This window comes from Myotis brandtii, unplaced genomic scaffold (genome assembly GCF_000412655.1).
Source record: "Myotis brandtii unplaced genomic scaffold, ASM41265v1 scaffold13, whole genome shotgun sequence".
Lineage (NCBI taxonomy): Eukaryota > Metazoa > Chordata > Mammalia > Chiroptera > Vespertilionidae > Myotis > Myotis brandtii.
In genome coordinates, this window is record NW_005354595.1 from 5,422,021 (window position 1) to 5,438,312 (window position 16,292).

A 16,292-nucleotide genomic window follows, 5' to 3' on the forward strand; every position below is an offset into this window, starting at 1 on the left:
GGCCCGCAGCGCCTCCTGGCCGGGTGGCTAGGGAATTGGCCCTGTGGCTAGAGTGGGGCCGGGCTCGGCAAGGCGTTGTTGCTAGCGGGCTCCAACTGAGATCCCGTGAAGGAGGAAACCCTGGGGGTTCAGATGAAAGCCCATCTGGTTGTTTTTTGTTAGAATGTTTCCTGACTCCCAGACCTTGGTCATTCGGAAGGTTCTTGCGGCGTGGGCCTGTGCCAGGGTGTGTGTAGGTGCCTTTTTTTTTCCCAGCACTTATTAGACAAAAGGAAATAAACAAGATATTTTTTTTTACCCTTGTCTTTTGCATCATTTAAAACCCAAGGCTTTTCAGTGCCACCTCACAAAGTGAGAGGATGGTATATACATTCATGTAATAGAGGACAAATTTGATATTAAAAAAAAACACAACTTGTTTGTTGATGAAAATCAAGTCATTTTCTAAGGCCGGATCTCCCCCTCCCCCTCCCCCTCCAAAAGGACCACCTCACAAAATTTTCCAATTTCAAAAGCTAAGTTTTGCTGGTTCTTTTAACAGTAGTTGGGGGCCCCAAACCCAAGTTTTGATCTTGTTTTCAGACAAAACTTAAATCTCAACTAAAAAAGTGCTTATTTTCTCATAAGCACTTTTATTTCAGCCCATTTTTCTCATACCTACCACAAAAATAAGGGAGACTTCTTTCTGTTGTTCATATCATTCTGTTGAGATACTTCTTGCAAATCAAAGAAAGTGTGAAAGCATGGAAAAGGTCTGGAGTAGAGCCTCTTCAGAGAGTATACTCATTTCCAAGAACAAAGTTTCCAAAGTCAGCCCGTCCCCCAGATGCTCCTATAGAGCATTAAAATAATTCATGACGGAGAATTTGGAAAACATTGGCCACACAGAGCAAATCGGTATCTACTTGAGCAAAAACAGTAGAATCAGAGTGACCAGCCTTCTTGATGGCCACAGTCCATAATGTAGTCAGAATAATTTGTGAGTCCCCTTGCAAGGACAAGCCTGACATATTTGTAAAGGAGACACCAGTGATATGTGTGTCTCCCCTCCAGATGAGCATTTGAAATCTCCACCCTTACAAGAATTTTGATTTACATATAAATTAGAGGCCTGTAATGGACACCCGGCACATTTTGACTTAGGGCCTGGTTACAGTTCATGTGAGACTGCGATTAGTCTAGAATTGGGTGATTAGGGTTTGATTGTTTTAAACCTTTGCTCTAGGAAGTCTCAGTGTTTACATTATTAAAAATTAATGAAACCGGATGAAACAGCGGCACAGCTTTTTATCTTCTGTAGTATTTACCTTATATGGAGAGAAGTTGGCAAATTTTTCCAGTTAAATTTTTTAGGGATCTTCCCTCCCATAAAGCAAGTTGCTTGTGCTATATTTATAGTGATTACAAATTGTTAATATGTACATGATTTCAACTTTTAGCTCCTAAAATAGTTAGATGGACATTGCCTTAAACTCTTTAATTATGAACCTTTTGGGTATCTAGAAAGTACCAATAGACACGTGGTATTTTTCTATAATACTCTCAAATTCGAATACATTTTTATTTACTACTGGCTACTTAAAGAAATAATGCATGTATAGTGCTCCTTATAGTCAATAACTCCAGCATCAACTTTTAAATGATTTTTCTGAAAATTTGTTTTACTTAGCTCTTCTGGGAAAGGGCCTATACTAAAAATCGAGACCCTCTTCATATCTGCATGTAGCAATAATCATAAATGCCAAACTTATTGCAATGTTTATTTAATAGACATTTAAATAGCACTGTGTGCCAAGTACTGTTCCAAATGCTTTTCAAACACTAATTTAATCTTTACAACGAACTGACTTATCATTCCTATTTTGTAGCTTAAGAAACTGAGAGGCTAACTTACTTGACCCTGACCACACATTTTGCAAGTGGCAAACCTAAGATTTGAACCTGACCAGTGAGCTCAAGTTCTTTAACTCACACTAAGCAGTGAGGTCGTACAGTTTCGGCTGCTGCTGGCAGAGGACTTTCCAAGGATGCTCACTGTATTCTGGTATGTTCATCTGCTAAGTCCTCATCAGAATCTACAGCCTGTATCATATTTCCCTTGTTTCTGAGTGGGCCAGCCAAATTCTCTTCAGCTTGTTGGGACATTGGTTGCATAGGGATTGCAACACCATGGAAAGAACAGACAAGATTTGCTCAACTCCAATTCTTGGTTTAAAATGAAAAGTGAGCTATTGCTTCAGTCAAATATTTGTGAGTAGGTATATGATCTCAAAATGTTTCCTTGTGCAACACACAGAAAATGGAAAGGCAGAGTATTTGGCTGTGAAACTATAAGGAACAGCCTTGGCTGGTGTGGCTCAGTTGGTTGGAGCGTCGTCCTGTGCACCAAAAGGTTGCATGTTTGATTCCCGGTCAGGGCACATATCTGGTTTGTGGGTTTGATCCCTGGTTGGGGTGCATGCGGAAGGCAACTGATATCTCTCTCTCTCTGGAACAAAAGAAAAATGGATTTTTAAAAATTGCTTGTAATACAATAAAATTCCTGCCGGTTGTATCCTTAATTGTGTTGTGGGTCATTGAAATAAGCTATTTCTCTGTTACTACCATTACTGTCTAAGAACCAAATTTAGCCTTTTCTTAAGACATTTGTCTCTGAAAGTAAATACAGCTTCGAAGTCTACTTTATAAAAGTGAAATAGGATGGGGAATGGTGTAACAAGTTAGAAATAAACTCTTAGAAAACATTTCTTGGTCAAAACATTTATAGTGTTGATTTATTGTATGCTAGATGTTGTATGCATTTTACAGGTGATAATTCAGTTCATTCTCATGAGAGAACCACATGAGGTGGGCACTGTTATCTTCCTTTTACGAACTGAGGTATGGACAGGTTAGGTAGCCTGATCATGGAGATTGTAAGTAGTGGAGCTGAGATTGCATCCCACTCAGTTTGGCTCCCATGAATTTATCAAGATCAGGGTAGGGACCTGTCACAATTTCCAAGTCTGACAATTGAAGTTCGGACTAGAGGCAAAGAGTGGTTTCCCTTTTCATTGGATATTTTCACCTGAAAATAGTTCCCTGCATAGGTAACCCGCATAGATGCTGATAGAGAGGTACACTTTAGAAGTATTTGAAAGCAGAGAATGAAAAGCTCCTATGTAAAATTGTTTTCAGATAGAGCCTTCTGTTACTCTGCATTGAGATGATAAACTGTATTAAAGAGTGTTTAGAATGAGACTTGGATCCTAAAACAAAATAAACTTTGAGATCCTGTCTTTTTTTATTTTGAAAACCTACTTTAAGATCTTATTTAAATGCCCATCCTTCCCATAAACTCTCGTGGATTCACTCCTTGCCAACAGAGTTAAAATGAACCTATCCCCTTCTCTTTTACTCCCATAAGTTTGGGTTACAGCACTGTTCATGTCATGTATTTAGTTGTGTTTTGATATCATTAACATTTATTTGTCTTCCTTTTGAGTGTATACTTCTCCAGGAGGAGGTCTTTGGTTCATTCTCCCCAGTCCTTAATTCAAGCCTTTTGATATGGGATATGGAAGATGTTCAATAAATGCTGACTTGAACGAGTCAAACAAAGAGAATGGGAAACTAATGTTTGTTTTCTATATTGTAAAAGAATTAAAATGATGGTATAATTATAGAAAAAATTAGAAATAGAGTTGTTGGAGAAATAACTGTAGTTAAGGTTAGGTTTATGATTGAGAAATTTTAGTACATACTTAAATTATCTAGGCCTGCGAACTTTGTTAGAACAAACAATTCCGATTCCATTCAGTTTCATTTCTCTTTTTGAGGCAGCTGTGATTTGAGATACTTTCACATTCATGTACTCTGATTTGCACATTAATTTATTTTTAAAATAAGAATGAGATAATTCACCAAGTAATTTAGAATTTAAATACTTTTTAGAAACCAAAATAACCTTCATGTATAGGACCTTTTATTCAATATCTATCTATCTATCTATCTATCTATCTATCTATTTATCTATCATCTATCTATCTGTATGTGTTGAAAACTCTGCAGCATTTTCTATGCCAAATCCAACTTCCAAGAAGCACTTGGAAGTTAAAGCATTTCATCTGGCTAGTCCAGAAGTCAACATATTCTATGATAACTGTATTTTGTATGGGACATTTCCTAGGAAGAAAGAATTATATATATATCATTCAGTCAATGGTTATATTTAATAGGTGAAAATTTTTTTATTACCTTGAGAATCTGATGAAAGTTATGCATTCTGTCTTCAGAAAAAATATACATAGGCATGTACACCCCAAATTTTACATTTAATTACTTATACCTACACTCTTACATATATTATGTTTTGCATATAACCCAGTAACCTACAAAGGAACCATGTGACCTTGGGCAAGTCATTTTACTGTTTTGAGATTTAGGTTCTTGGTTTTTAAAATAAAAGAGGCTGAAGTACTTGGATTTTAAGGATCCATCCCTTCAGGCTTTTACATTCTCTAACTCTAGGTCTGCACTTAGGAAAAGGGAAGCTGATCCTTTGATTGGAGCTGCCCAGAGTTGTGGCTTGAGGGACATTAGTGTAACAGCTTTGAAAGATAGAGGGGAAACATCCAGGGAAAGCATAAAAGTATTTCCCATGAGAATAATGACGGAAGAAAGGAAGATGTTGGGAAGAGAGGAAGAAGGAAAGAAAGTGGTTGAAATTGCCTGTTTATGTGCATTAGGTGGCCACAGACTTGAGTCATAGGACTAGAAGGAAGTTCTCCTCTGAAATACAAAGGAAGGAGTTAGTTCATCTCAATAAATTTCAATAGAGCAAACATGGTATAGCGAGACATTGTTCTTACCCTCGACTCACCGTTTGGAGAGTCTCTGTGGAATAAAATGTTTTGGACTCTCCATCCTGGACATCTCCACTTTGGGTATATGTTTTGCTTCTTAAACTTATATTGCAGTCTTGTTAAGCCAATGTGTGATAAAAAGAAAAACTGACTCCTAAGACTCATTCATCCTCCAAGAAAGGAATGTTAATGTTCATCCTAGAGAATTGGATTAACCTTATAAGGATATTTCTAAATATCTGACTCATTGAGGGTAGCTTTTTAAAGCATTGCCATGAATTTGTTGTTTCAGAAATCATAATAAATTAGGATTAGGAGGAAGAAGAAGGGAGAAAAAGAAGCAAGACGGGTAGGGGGCATGGGAGGAGAAAGGAGCTGCTAAGTTGTTTGGGTTTCATATCCTTATCTACATTTGCTTTGCAGAATTCCTATAGGATGCCAGGTTGGGAATAATTGTTTTTGCCAAGAATCAAACCAAGCTGGAAAGAAAACAAATCTGCAAGGGTATGGCAGCTTGAAATGGATTGGCTCTGGTATTTAAATGATACACATTTAACATAAAGGGAACACTGATGGTGGGAGCAGCCTTCCTAGGAAAGGCAGAGAGAAAGTGAATACTCAGACTTATGAGTGTAGATTGACTTGTAGACCTTTGTCCACTCCCAGAGGTAGGTCCTTGTGATGGAGGTGGCAGTTCATCTTTGCTGGGGTGAGGTGTGATCTCTGGTACTGGAAGAGGGAGGGAAGAGGAAGATAGAATATTTAAAATAAACATAATATACATATAAAATACATACATTAAATGTGTTAATATACAAAAAAATACCATTGAACTAAAATTCATTCTGCTCAGCAAATATTTTCAAGCACTATATAAAGTACTAGTTGCTGAGCCAATGCCAAGACTTTAAGGATCTGCCACCATAATGACCTTTAGCTTGGCATTCAAGGCTCTTTGAAATAAGACTCTGACCATTTTTTGACAGCTTTGTTCGAGATTGTGCGGCATACTGGAGGGAACTGCACCTGGCTTTCTCACTATTGATTAACACATAGTATGGCTCAATAAGTATTTAACTAAATCTCCATCTATAGGTTTTCTCTGATTTCTACCTCAAGAACACCGTCTTGGCCCCTCGTTGTTCTGGAAACTCACATCCATCCTCAGTGGTTGCTTCTGTTTGCACCGTGCCTTCTACTCATGCTTCTCACTGGCTGAAGTTGTACCCATCGAGCATGGGTAGATGAGAGCCCAGTGTGGACTAGGTCTTCCCCTACATTCCTCATTTAATCTCCACTGTAACCCTGAGATAGGCAACAAAGAAGCCACTCAAGTTATTTAAATTGACTCTCATTTTTGTAATCACCAATACATTTTTTAAAGTTTACTTTATATTGGTCTTCTAAATTGGAAACTGGTGTCAGTTGTCTCAAATAGAAGGTAATTTAAAAAATAATTAAAATAAAGACCACATTATCTTTTAAACAAACTATCTATAAAATAAAATTGCTTTCCGAAGGCACTGGCTGGCTGAGACTTGCTCTTACTTTGTTGAGCAGGGAAACTAGCCTGTGCTAAAGAGGTGTGGAAGAGAAGACCAAACAAAACCTTTCTTTTTAATGTGATAACATTTTTATAAAGGCTAAAGAAGTGCTGAAAAGAACAGAATTTTCTCATGATGTGATTCAGTGTTTAATTCTGTGCCTGTCCATCTCCTAAAATTTTCTAAGTACTGCTTAAATTCATCTTGTATAACTCTCCTGCATTTGGGGAAATACTGAGGTGGCCTTTTTTTCAGGTGGTGTGCCGGATACAGTGAGAAGCTAAATAACATATTCATGGTTTACGCATTTCGCTAATGGCAGAGCCGAGGATTCAACCTCAGGTCTGATACCCAAGCTCCAGGCAGTTTTCTTAGACTCAGAAGATCATCTGGTGCAGCCTCTTTGTCATAAAGATATGTTTTCTGTTTTGTGGCTCAAAGTGGTAGAACGAGTTGCCTAAATTCACTCCTCTTTTGTGATGGACTGAAATTAAAATCTTGCCCTCTTGCCTTTTTAATCCAGGCTTCTTTACACCAGAATTTTGGGTAATATTATAATGTCCTTTTAGAAGAGAAAATAGAAATCATCTACAGAAGTCTATCCTTCTCTGCTTAAAATGGAGCCCAAATCCTTGAATATTGGACTGGCCTCATTTATTTATTCTTTCTGTTGGTCCAATCTGAATCTTAAGGGGTTTTTCAACCTGATTTTTTCCTCTCAAATAAAAATTGCTTTTTGGCTGTAGATTCTAATTGGAAGGAAATCACAAAAGTCTTGAAGGTTGAGTCTTTTCTTAGAATCACTTCCTTTATGCAAAAGTGCAGAACTCTTATGTTAATTTTGGCCAGATAAGATTAATTGTGATACAAGGCCGGATTCCCCCCCCCCTGTTTTTAACTTTAGTGATTGTGTTAATTGTAGTAAGGAGCTTGAGTTCAAGATAAAGAAAGCCTTTGGTCAAATAGTGTTTTTCAGTTGTCAGCCCTGTTTGCAGGATTTGTAAATTTAGGGGTATTGTACCATTTTCCAGTTTCTGACTCTAGTCACATTACACATGATCACAACATGGTATTCTCCTCTGCTGAGCAAATGGAGGGTTTTCTGACACTTGGTTCAAATGGCCTCCATTAAGGGGAGTGGACGTGCCCCGGAGGCTGCGGGATACTCTGTCCTCAGGTGGAGCTCCACTTGGGGACTCCCTGGTGCTCACCTGATGTAATCACTTAGCACATGGTCTCTTGGGAGACTGAACCGTTTGGACTTTTAAATGCCACTATAAAACCACAGTTGAAAAAAGGAGGCTGTCAGGAGTTCCACCCCTGAGTGTCCTTTCATCTTTCCTTGAGCACTTACTAATCGGGCACAGAAAATGTTTGATTTGTGAACATCTCAATGATAGTAGGGCTTTCTAGAAGGCATACTCAGAATCATGATAATATTGGAATAAAACAGATCTATTTCTTTTGGGAGAATCCTCCCAGACTTCAAATAATGGAGTTCATATTACCAGTATTTTTTTTTTTTAAAGAAGAACTAACATCCGTTCATTTTTGTTTTTCAGAATCACAAGTATGTGGATTTAAACTTGTGATTTTATTCCTCTTTCTTCTCTTCATTTAGCCAGGCAGCTGGCAAAGTGGTTTGTTTTGGTTATCACAGAGGAGTTCAGTTATCAAGTTGGGAGGGCAGGGCTAGATCCTGTGCCCCTTTGACTGTTCTGGAACCCTGACTACATTCTCATCTACCTCACCAGGCTGCAGAAACAGAGGTGTCTGGCTCACATGACACATGCCTGCCCTCCCCAAGAGCTGGCTGGTGAAAGAGGACCTTCTGAAGAAGGTTGCTGGGTTTGGTCATAGACTCCATGAACTAGAACTGGACAAGAGCCTGGAGATTAGAGAACTGGTTTGGGCAAAAGTAAAGGGAATAAAGTGTTGAGGTAGAAATCTTGTACTCAGGTGTTGATATGCTTCATGAAGCCAGTTCTTGACTTGAGCCTATGACGTTAGAGCTCAGTGTTCCTGACCAAGGCTGACGGTGCTGATATTCGGGTTGAGCTCCTAGAGGAGGTGCTCTTATTAGCATGTTTCCAAGGGCTCTAGAGTCTAGAACCTCAGTCCAGCGAATTGCAGGCTCTCCTTTGCTCACGTGCAATCAATGAAAATGAATGTCCTTTCCAACAAATTACAGCCGCTTTGAGGAAAGCCAGATGACATGCACTCCTGCCTGAACTCGTGTTTCTTTGAACACAGCTGGAAAATTTGTCATGGTTTTAGGCTACCCGAACCTTTACTTTGAATGAAATTTCTGACTTGTTACTGTAGTGAGCCTATTTTTACTATTTTCTGCTATCCCTGTGGTCTGACTTCTGAGGGCTTCATTCTACAAATGTTTGCGGAGCACCGAGTCCTCCTGGGCACTGGGCTCAGCGTGGCAGAGGATAAGAAGATGCTGAGACACGTTAGCTCGCTGCACTTGACTCACAGTTTAGCAGGTTAGCAGGGAGCACCTGATACGTTGGTGCTCTGGAGAAGATTATAGGGAGAGCTGAAAAGAAGAAGGAATTATAAGGCCAAATAGGTAATTGACATAGAGGCCGGAGGAAGTAGGGTGGAGAGGAAAACCCAGGTGCTGAAGACTGGAAGGAAGGTGGCAGTGTGCCTGCGTGGAACCTGGGGGCTGACTTCCATGAGTGTGGAGGGAATAATATGAGTGAGTGGTGGGAGCCCCCAAAAGGCAGTATTATGGTAAAACAATGGCAGAAGTGGTACTAGAACACCAGGGTAACCCTTGCACATCCTCCACTGAGCTGGGCCCTGGGAAGGTCTTCAGTTTGTTCTGGAAAGGCCTTTGGGGTTCGGGGGTGTGTTTAGTACCTTCTGTGGACAAAGGAGATGGAAGAGAGATTCCTTTAATAAACCGCCCACTCCACGCCCCACCCTGGATGAGTGCTTTACCCTGTGAAGTCAGCTGCACTAATCTGCCGTTTACTGGAACTGGCTAAATGTTTTATGTGCATTACTAGCTCTATTGTATGGAAAGGATACAGGGGTTCAGAGTCCCTAGGGTCCCAGAGCTGCTAAGTAGCAGAGTCAGGATTCAAACCCAGTTTTCTCTGACTCCAAAACCTCCCTTCTTTCTACTGGGTCAGTTAATTTAAGAAAATAAAAAGAGTTAAGAATATTTGGGGGCGTTTGCTGCATGGTAGTAGGGGGCCAAACGAAGGGGAAAGCAGTGGAGGGATTTGGGTTTGTGTGTCCCCTAAATCCTTTGCGCTTTTCTGTAAAAATAAACCCTTTAGACGGAGACGGCAGTATGTCTGAAGACATTGACCCTCTAAGAAGGGATTTGGGTTTGTGTGTCCCCTAAATCCTTTGCTCTTTTCTGTAAAAATAAACCCTTTAGACTGGGAGACGGCAGTATGTCTGAAGACATTGACCCTCTAAGAGATGTAAGCCAAACAAAACAATTTTTGCTGATATAGTCACTAAGCCTTTTATCCTAAAATTCTCTTGGAAAACCCGCCTGCAACAGCAGGGAACATTATCCGATCAAGTTTTCCTGTGACTATAGGGCTGTGGGTGGAGTCTTTTTTGCTGGTGCTTCTATAGCTCAGGGTGTTTGACCACTAGTTCCTTCTCCGCGGGTCCCACTTTTATTTTGGCATTTTGATTGTGGTTGAAAAGTTTAGAATTTTTACTTTCTATGACAGGTTGATTTCTTTTCTAGGGGAAAGGTTCTTTTTCCTATGTTCTGCGAACCCCCAACCAGGGAAAAGGCAAATGGCTGTATTGTTTGATGAAGCCCTCCTTTGAAGGTCACTGTGTGTGTGTGTGTGTGTTCAGGGGAAATCAGCAGGGGGAAGAAGGGCTATCTAACCCTTTGTTAGAATTTCTCCATAATTCTACAATGAGACAAGAACTGGGTTACAGCACAGATTTGCTTTCAGAAACCTTGGCCCTTGGCGGTTTTAGAAGTCCCGAGGCTGTTTTAGCAGGTAGAAACTGGAATGTTGAGTGTTGAGTAGGATCTTTGGTTTTACAAATGTCAGTGACATGATAGGAGTAGACTTAAATTTTTTGAGTCTCCTTTAAAATAGAATTGTTGACGCATGAGAAATTAATACGTCTCAAAGGCCAGTTACAGATTTCTACAGTATTCGTGGATCTCTTTTTAACTTTTGGTTTTTATGTATTTATTTCATAGCCCTCATTTTGAAAATTAGCCATTAGCAAATAATTTTGCCCAGGAAATTGAATAATGTATCCCAGGATAAAAGAGGAGTGTGAAGTTATCTATAAATGTATTGCTACTAATAACCAAGTAGAGGTGATGCATTTGGTAATTTCAAAGAAGTCCCTCTAAATTACAGAGTGCTGGCATTGATTAAATTCACTGGATCTATATTATTTAACTGGGTAGTGCAATAGCAGAGTCAACAGAATGGTTGCATTTTATTCTTGGAGGACTTCTTATACTCATTGCCTCCTCAAATTTGAGTATTTAAACGTTATAGTTTAAGTAGAATAAAATGCCATGGTCTTTCTGCAGGGTTCTAGGGGCCTGATGGCAACTAAGGGCAGTTTTACTTAAATGTGGGTATACAGGATGGTTGGGAATGTGCAGGGGAATTTAAGGGTTAGTAAGGATGACCTTAAGGCTAGAGAGCTGAATAGCACCTGGAGGCCAGAAAAGGTAAACTGAGGCCGTTACATTAGCCTCGGGCTTAACAAAGCTGACAAGTCAGCCTGGAGGGAATCACAGGATGACTGAGATCCCCACCGCCCCGGCCATGTCTTCAGTCATGGGCGCAGTGAGCATCTTCCAGCCTGGTCTTCTGACTTTCAGTTATCTCATTAGCCTGTTTCCCGAATGTGGCTATATGCTCAGACACATATGCTCAGAGGCTATGAAAGGACAAACCTTTACCTAAGCAAGCACATCTGTTGGACTTCCAGGACCCTCCGTACCTCTCTGGAGATGAGATGCACAAACATCTGTAATTTTTGCTTTTGCATCCCCATCTCGTCAGTAGGCAGTCGGTTGAGCTTCAGCACCAATACGTTTTCAGTTTGTATGTGACATAGTTAAATCCTGCCTTACATCTCCCTCCTGCATTGTAGATTCCTGGCTAGTGTTTATTGATAGAAGACATGTAGGAACAGTTCCATCAAGGGAAATACTGATAGATGTCAGAAATGTCAACTTCTGTCTCACTTCTGGTAACCATCTGGAAATTTGCCTGACAGAGAAGAATACACACACACACACACACACACACACACACACACACACTTATTAATTAATCTAGAGTTTCGAGAATTGGCTCTCATAAAACCACTGTTTTGATGGATGAAAATTAGTTGCTCACCGCACATTCTGGATTATGAACTATTCAGAAGAACAAACTGTTGTGGGAGAAATACCGTGGTGGGAAAGGGCATACAACGGTTGTTTTGAAAGTTATTTCCTGAGAAATCCAGGGGCTGGCTCTTACTCTAGGGGGTGACTCTGGGCAAGGCACTTACTTTTTGGGGAGCTTCAGCTTCTCTGTAGAGTAGAGCAGGTGTGTGGTGAGAGCGGGTCTCCAAAACCCCATCGAATTCCTTCTATCTCCTAATACAAGATTTTAATGTTGAAGGAAATGTAATGAAAAAAGAAAAGTGCTCATGTTGGCACTGTTACCAGAAACTTTTAGTTTGTTCAGTAAGACCACTGCGGGCATGTGAGGCCATGCCCTCTAGATTTAGGGTTGAGCTTCCATCTAAAAAGAAAATATAGTCACGGGAAGTAGTTCCTGTTTTTTTTTTTTTTTTTACTTTGCTAAGTGGGGAAAAATACCCCCCTATCTTGTGCTTTTAGCATGTCTTCCTCTTCCCCTCTCCTTTTTAATATTTCTTTTCTCTCTTTGAAACTTAACTGTGAAGTTCAAAGGGCGCGCCATTTTGGTGAGACGGTGTGGAGGGGCAGTGTGGTAGGTGCTGACGGGGGGTGGGGGGGGCGGTCCTCACTTCCCCCTTCACACCAGCTTCCTGTGAACGGATATGTTTTTCTTTTGCCAGCATCACTGAGTCTCTCTGGCATTTCCCGTTTTGGTTTAGGAAAACGTTAAAAGAATTCACAATCCCAGCTGTCACTTGGAGACCCTTTTGTAAGTAGCATATGGCCTACCCTCTTGTTTCACTGTCCCCAGGGTGTCTTGGCAGAAAGGAGTCACCCACCCCCTATTGCTTTCTGTCCCCTTACTCAGCTTTATTTTTCTTTATTATTCCGACCACCCTCTGCTGTAACCACCCACTGTTGTTTGTCAGTTCTCCACTTCCTTGCTGGAGTTCCTTGAGAGCAGGGACTTGGCTTCTTTGGTTCACTGCTGAATCGCCAGTGTCTAGAACAGCACCTGACACATAAGAGGAACTCAGTCAATATTTGTTGTGGCGAATAGAAGTCTTGTAAAGTTCAGGTTGCAGTTGTTTGTTCAGTGAATAGATGGTGAATATTTGATTCACTATTCACCTTCCTGGGGAATTACACAATAATCAAGCTTTACACTATGCAGTTCTTAGGTCTTCCAAGGTATGATTGGACTTGTGGAGAATGTTAATTGTTATAATGGAAGGCAAGTTCTTATTCTGGTTGCAGGGGTGGGGGGCGGGGGGAGGAGGAAAAGTCAGGCTATTGATGTATATAATTTACATACAATTAAGTTTATCCTTTTTAAGTGAGCAGTTCAGTGATAAATGGGCGTAGTTATATAACCACTACCAAAATCGTGATGTGGAATGTTTGCATCACTCTGTGCTCCTTTACAGTCTGTCCTCTCCCCCACCCATAACCACTGCCACCACTCATCTGATTTCTGTCCCTATTGTTCCATTTTGCAGAATGTGAGAATGAGTGGAGACCTACAGTATGTTGTTTTTTGTGTCTGGCTGGTTTCTACTAGCTGAGGCTTTTGAGATTAATCCATTCTGTTGCATGTATCAGTAAGTTGTTCCTTTATATTGCCGAGTAGTATTCCATTGTAATCTATTCACTAGTTGATGGACATTTGGGTTGTTTTCAATTTGGACTGTTCGGTATAGGACTTCTACAAAATTCATGTACAGTTGTGTGAACATACGCTGTCATTTCTTTCAGGTAAATACAGTGGTTCCCTTTATCTGTGGTTTCATTATCCGTAGTTTCAGTTATCCGCAGTTAACCACAGTCCAAAAACATTAAATGGAAAATTCATAACAAAGCAATTCATAAGTTTTAAGTTGGCTGCCATTCTGAGTAGCATGATGAGATCTTGCACTATCCTGTTCTGTAAGGCCTGGGACATGTATTATCTCTTTGTTAAGCATATTCACACTTTATATATGTTTTCTGCCTGTTAGTCCCTTAGCAGCCATCTCAGTATCAGATCAGCTGTCACCGTATTGCAGTGCTTGTGTTCAAATTACCCTTATTTTACTTAATAGTGCCACATAACTTTTACTACACTATCTTGTCATAATTGCCCTACTTTATTATTAGTGACTGTGGTTAAGCTCTTACTGTGCCTAATTTATAAATTAAGCTTTATGATAGGTATGTATGGATAGGAAAAACCATAGTCTAAAGGCTTTGGTACTATCTGTGGTTTCAGACATCTGCTGGGGGTCTTGGAACACATCCCCTGTGGATAAGGGTGCACTGTTATACCTCGGGTGGGATGGCTGGGCTGTATCCTCAGTCTGTGTGTAACTGCAGGAACTGTTGGGCAAAGTTGCTGTTCCATTTTACATTCCCACGAGCAGTGTATGGGAGTGCCCATTGCTTCACATACTCACTAACACTAACATTTAAAACATTTTAGTAGTCCCAGTGGGTGAGTAGTGGTAGTTCATTGGGGTTTTTAAAAATTAAATTAATTTTTTCTTTTATTATAATGAAACCTGGTTTTGCTTGGGGGTTTCTCTTTTTAGCCTAAGGAAAATCTGTAGGTCTATTGCAAAAGCAATTAAAAATAGGGGGAGGATTTTGGCTGCTTTCTCTTCTCTTTTGTTTTTTTAATGTTATTTTAAAATTACAGTTTACATTCAGTATTATTTTGTATTAGTTTCAAGTGTACAGCATAGTAGTGAGACAATCATATACTTTACAAAGTGTTCCCCCAATATTTCCAGTGCCCTCTGGCACCGTGCGAAGTTACTACAATATTATTGATGATAGTCCCTGTGATGTACTTTATACCCATGACTATTTTGTAACTGCCAATCTGTACTTGTTAATCCCTTCACCTCTTTCACCCAGTCCCCCATGTCCCCTCCCTTCTGGCAACCAGCAGTCTGCTCTCTGTAACTATGAGTCTGTTTCTATTTTGTTTGTTCGTTTATTTTGTTCTTTGGATTCCACATAGAAGTGAAATCATATGATATTTGTTTTTCTTTGAATGACTTATTTCATTGAGCATAATACTCTCTAGTCTCTAGGTCCATCCAGGCTATCACAGATGATAAGATTTCATTCTTTTTTTTATGGTCAAGTAATACTCAGCAACTAATGATGTTGAGCATCTTTATTTTAGGTCATGTTTTAGCAGTCGGTTGTATTTTCTAGATAGGAATAGCTTTAAAATGGCAATTGAAGTGAAAATTTCTTTCAAAAATGGGCCAAAGTTTAGACAGTCACTTCCTCCAGGCACAAAAGAAAGGTGAGGGTATGGAAACTGTTGAATTTGGACAAGGGTGATCCACCTGTGTGACTAATAACAAGACCTGGGAAGTACATGGAGCACTTGGACATGAAGCATGGCCAAAAGCATGTTCGTGGCTCCCCTGGCCTTGGAGGGCCTGCTCCAGGCTTAGCTAAACCCGCTGTTTGTGGAAAGCTGACCTAGATTCAATTACATTTCCCTGGATGCCGCAGGAGTCACCTGGGAAGCTCAGCAGTCCTCTGTGGCCATCACAAGTGTGTGGTGGAAGCCTGCTGAACATGGAGCTCCCTCCCTGGGGACACTTTGCCTGAGTTAGTTAATCAAGCTTGAGAAATCGGTTACTGCAGGCCCAGACATGCCACCACCCTTAGAGTCTGAAACCCTATTTCTCATGTCCATCTCTTAATTAATTAAGCAGACAGTCCCCACGTGCTTACTACGTACCAGGTACTGTTCTCCTTACTAGGGACAGGAGTGGCCCCTGCTGGCACTCAGAATGTGGGAGACACGCAGCAATGGAAAGCAGGCTGTCCGCAGAGCACCGGTGTCAGTGTCCGGGAGGTGACCAGGAAAGGATCCTGACCCAGTGACAGCTAAATGGAAACCTAAGCTAGGACCAGGGTCACACCAGGAAGTCCCAGGGACAGGAGAGAGAGTGGCCCAGTCAGGGCCTGTAAGGAGTTTTCCAGGCATCAGGAGGTGGGAGTGTCGAGAGAGGACACCAGGTAAACTACAGTGAGGATTGAACTTGATCCTCAGATGGTGGTTTTAAGTGGGGGAGTGGCATATTCATGTATTTGGTGTCCTGAGTAACGTTGGTTGCTGTGTGGTAAATGGATGGGAGTGGGGTAAGACTGGGGGCAGGGAGCCCAGCCACGTGGCTGGTGCCAGTGAGAGTGGCCTGTGGACTGGCAATGATTGTGAAGTGGGATCCTTTCCAGCCAGTAACTGGAAATGTGCAGAAGGGCAGGAGTGAGTGTGCTACTAGCTCTGAAACATTGAGAAATCTAGTACACAGAACTGCCTTCTTTATAGCTTTCAGTTTGTTTGTTCTCTCGCTTTTTGGGAAACTGATGTAGAAATGTCCCTTTGGCTTCAGTTACCTGAGCAGAGGGGTTTGGGCTCTGCCAAACCTGCTTCTTTGGACAGAATTTCTCCTCCCTGTGATCACTGCGTTTTGAGGTGGGAGGAGGGAATTACGTGGGTGGCCAGGGCCATGCCAA

At 40.8% G+C, this 16,292-nt stretch overlaps 1 protein-coding gene across 2 annotated transcripts in view; it reads left to right on the forward strand.

Moving 5' to 3' along the window:
* ABCA1 (ATP-binding cassette, sub-family A (ABC1), member 1) overlaps positions 1-16,292 on the forward strand; it is a 120,591-nt gene that overhangs the window by 1,302 nt on the left and 102,997 nt on the right. The gene's annotated exons all lie outside the window — the stretch shown is intronic.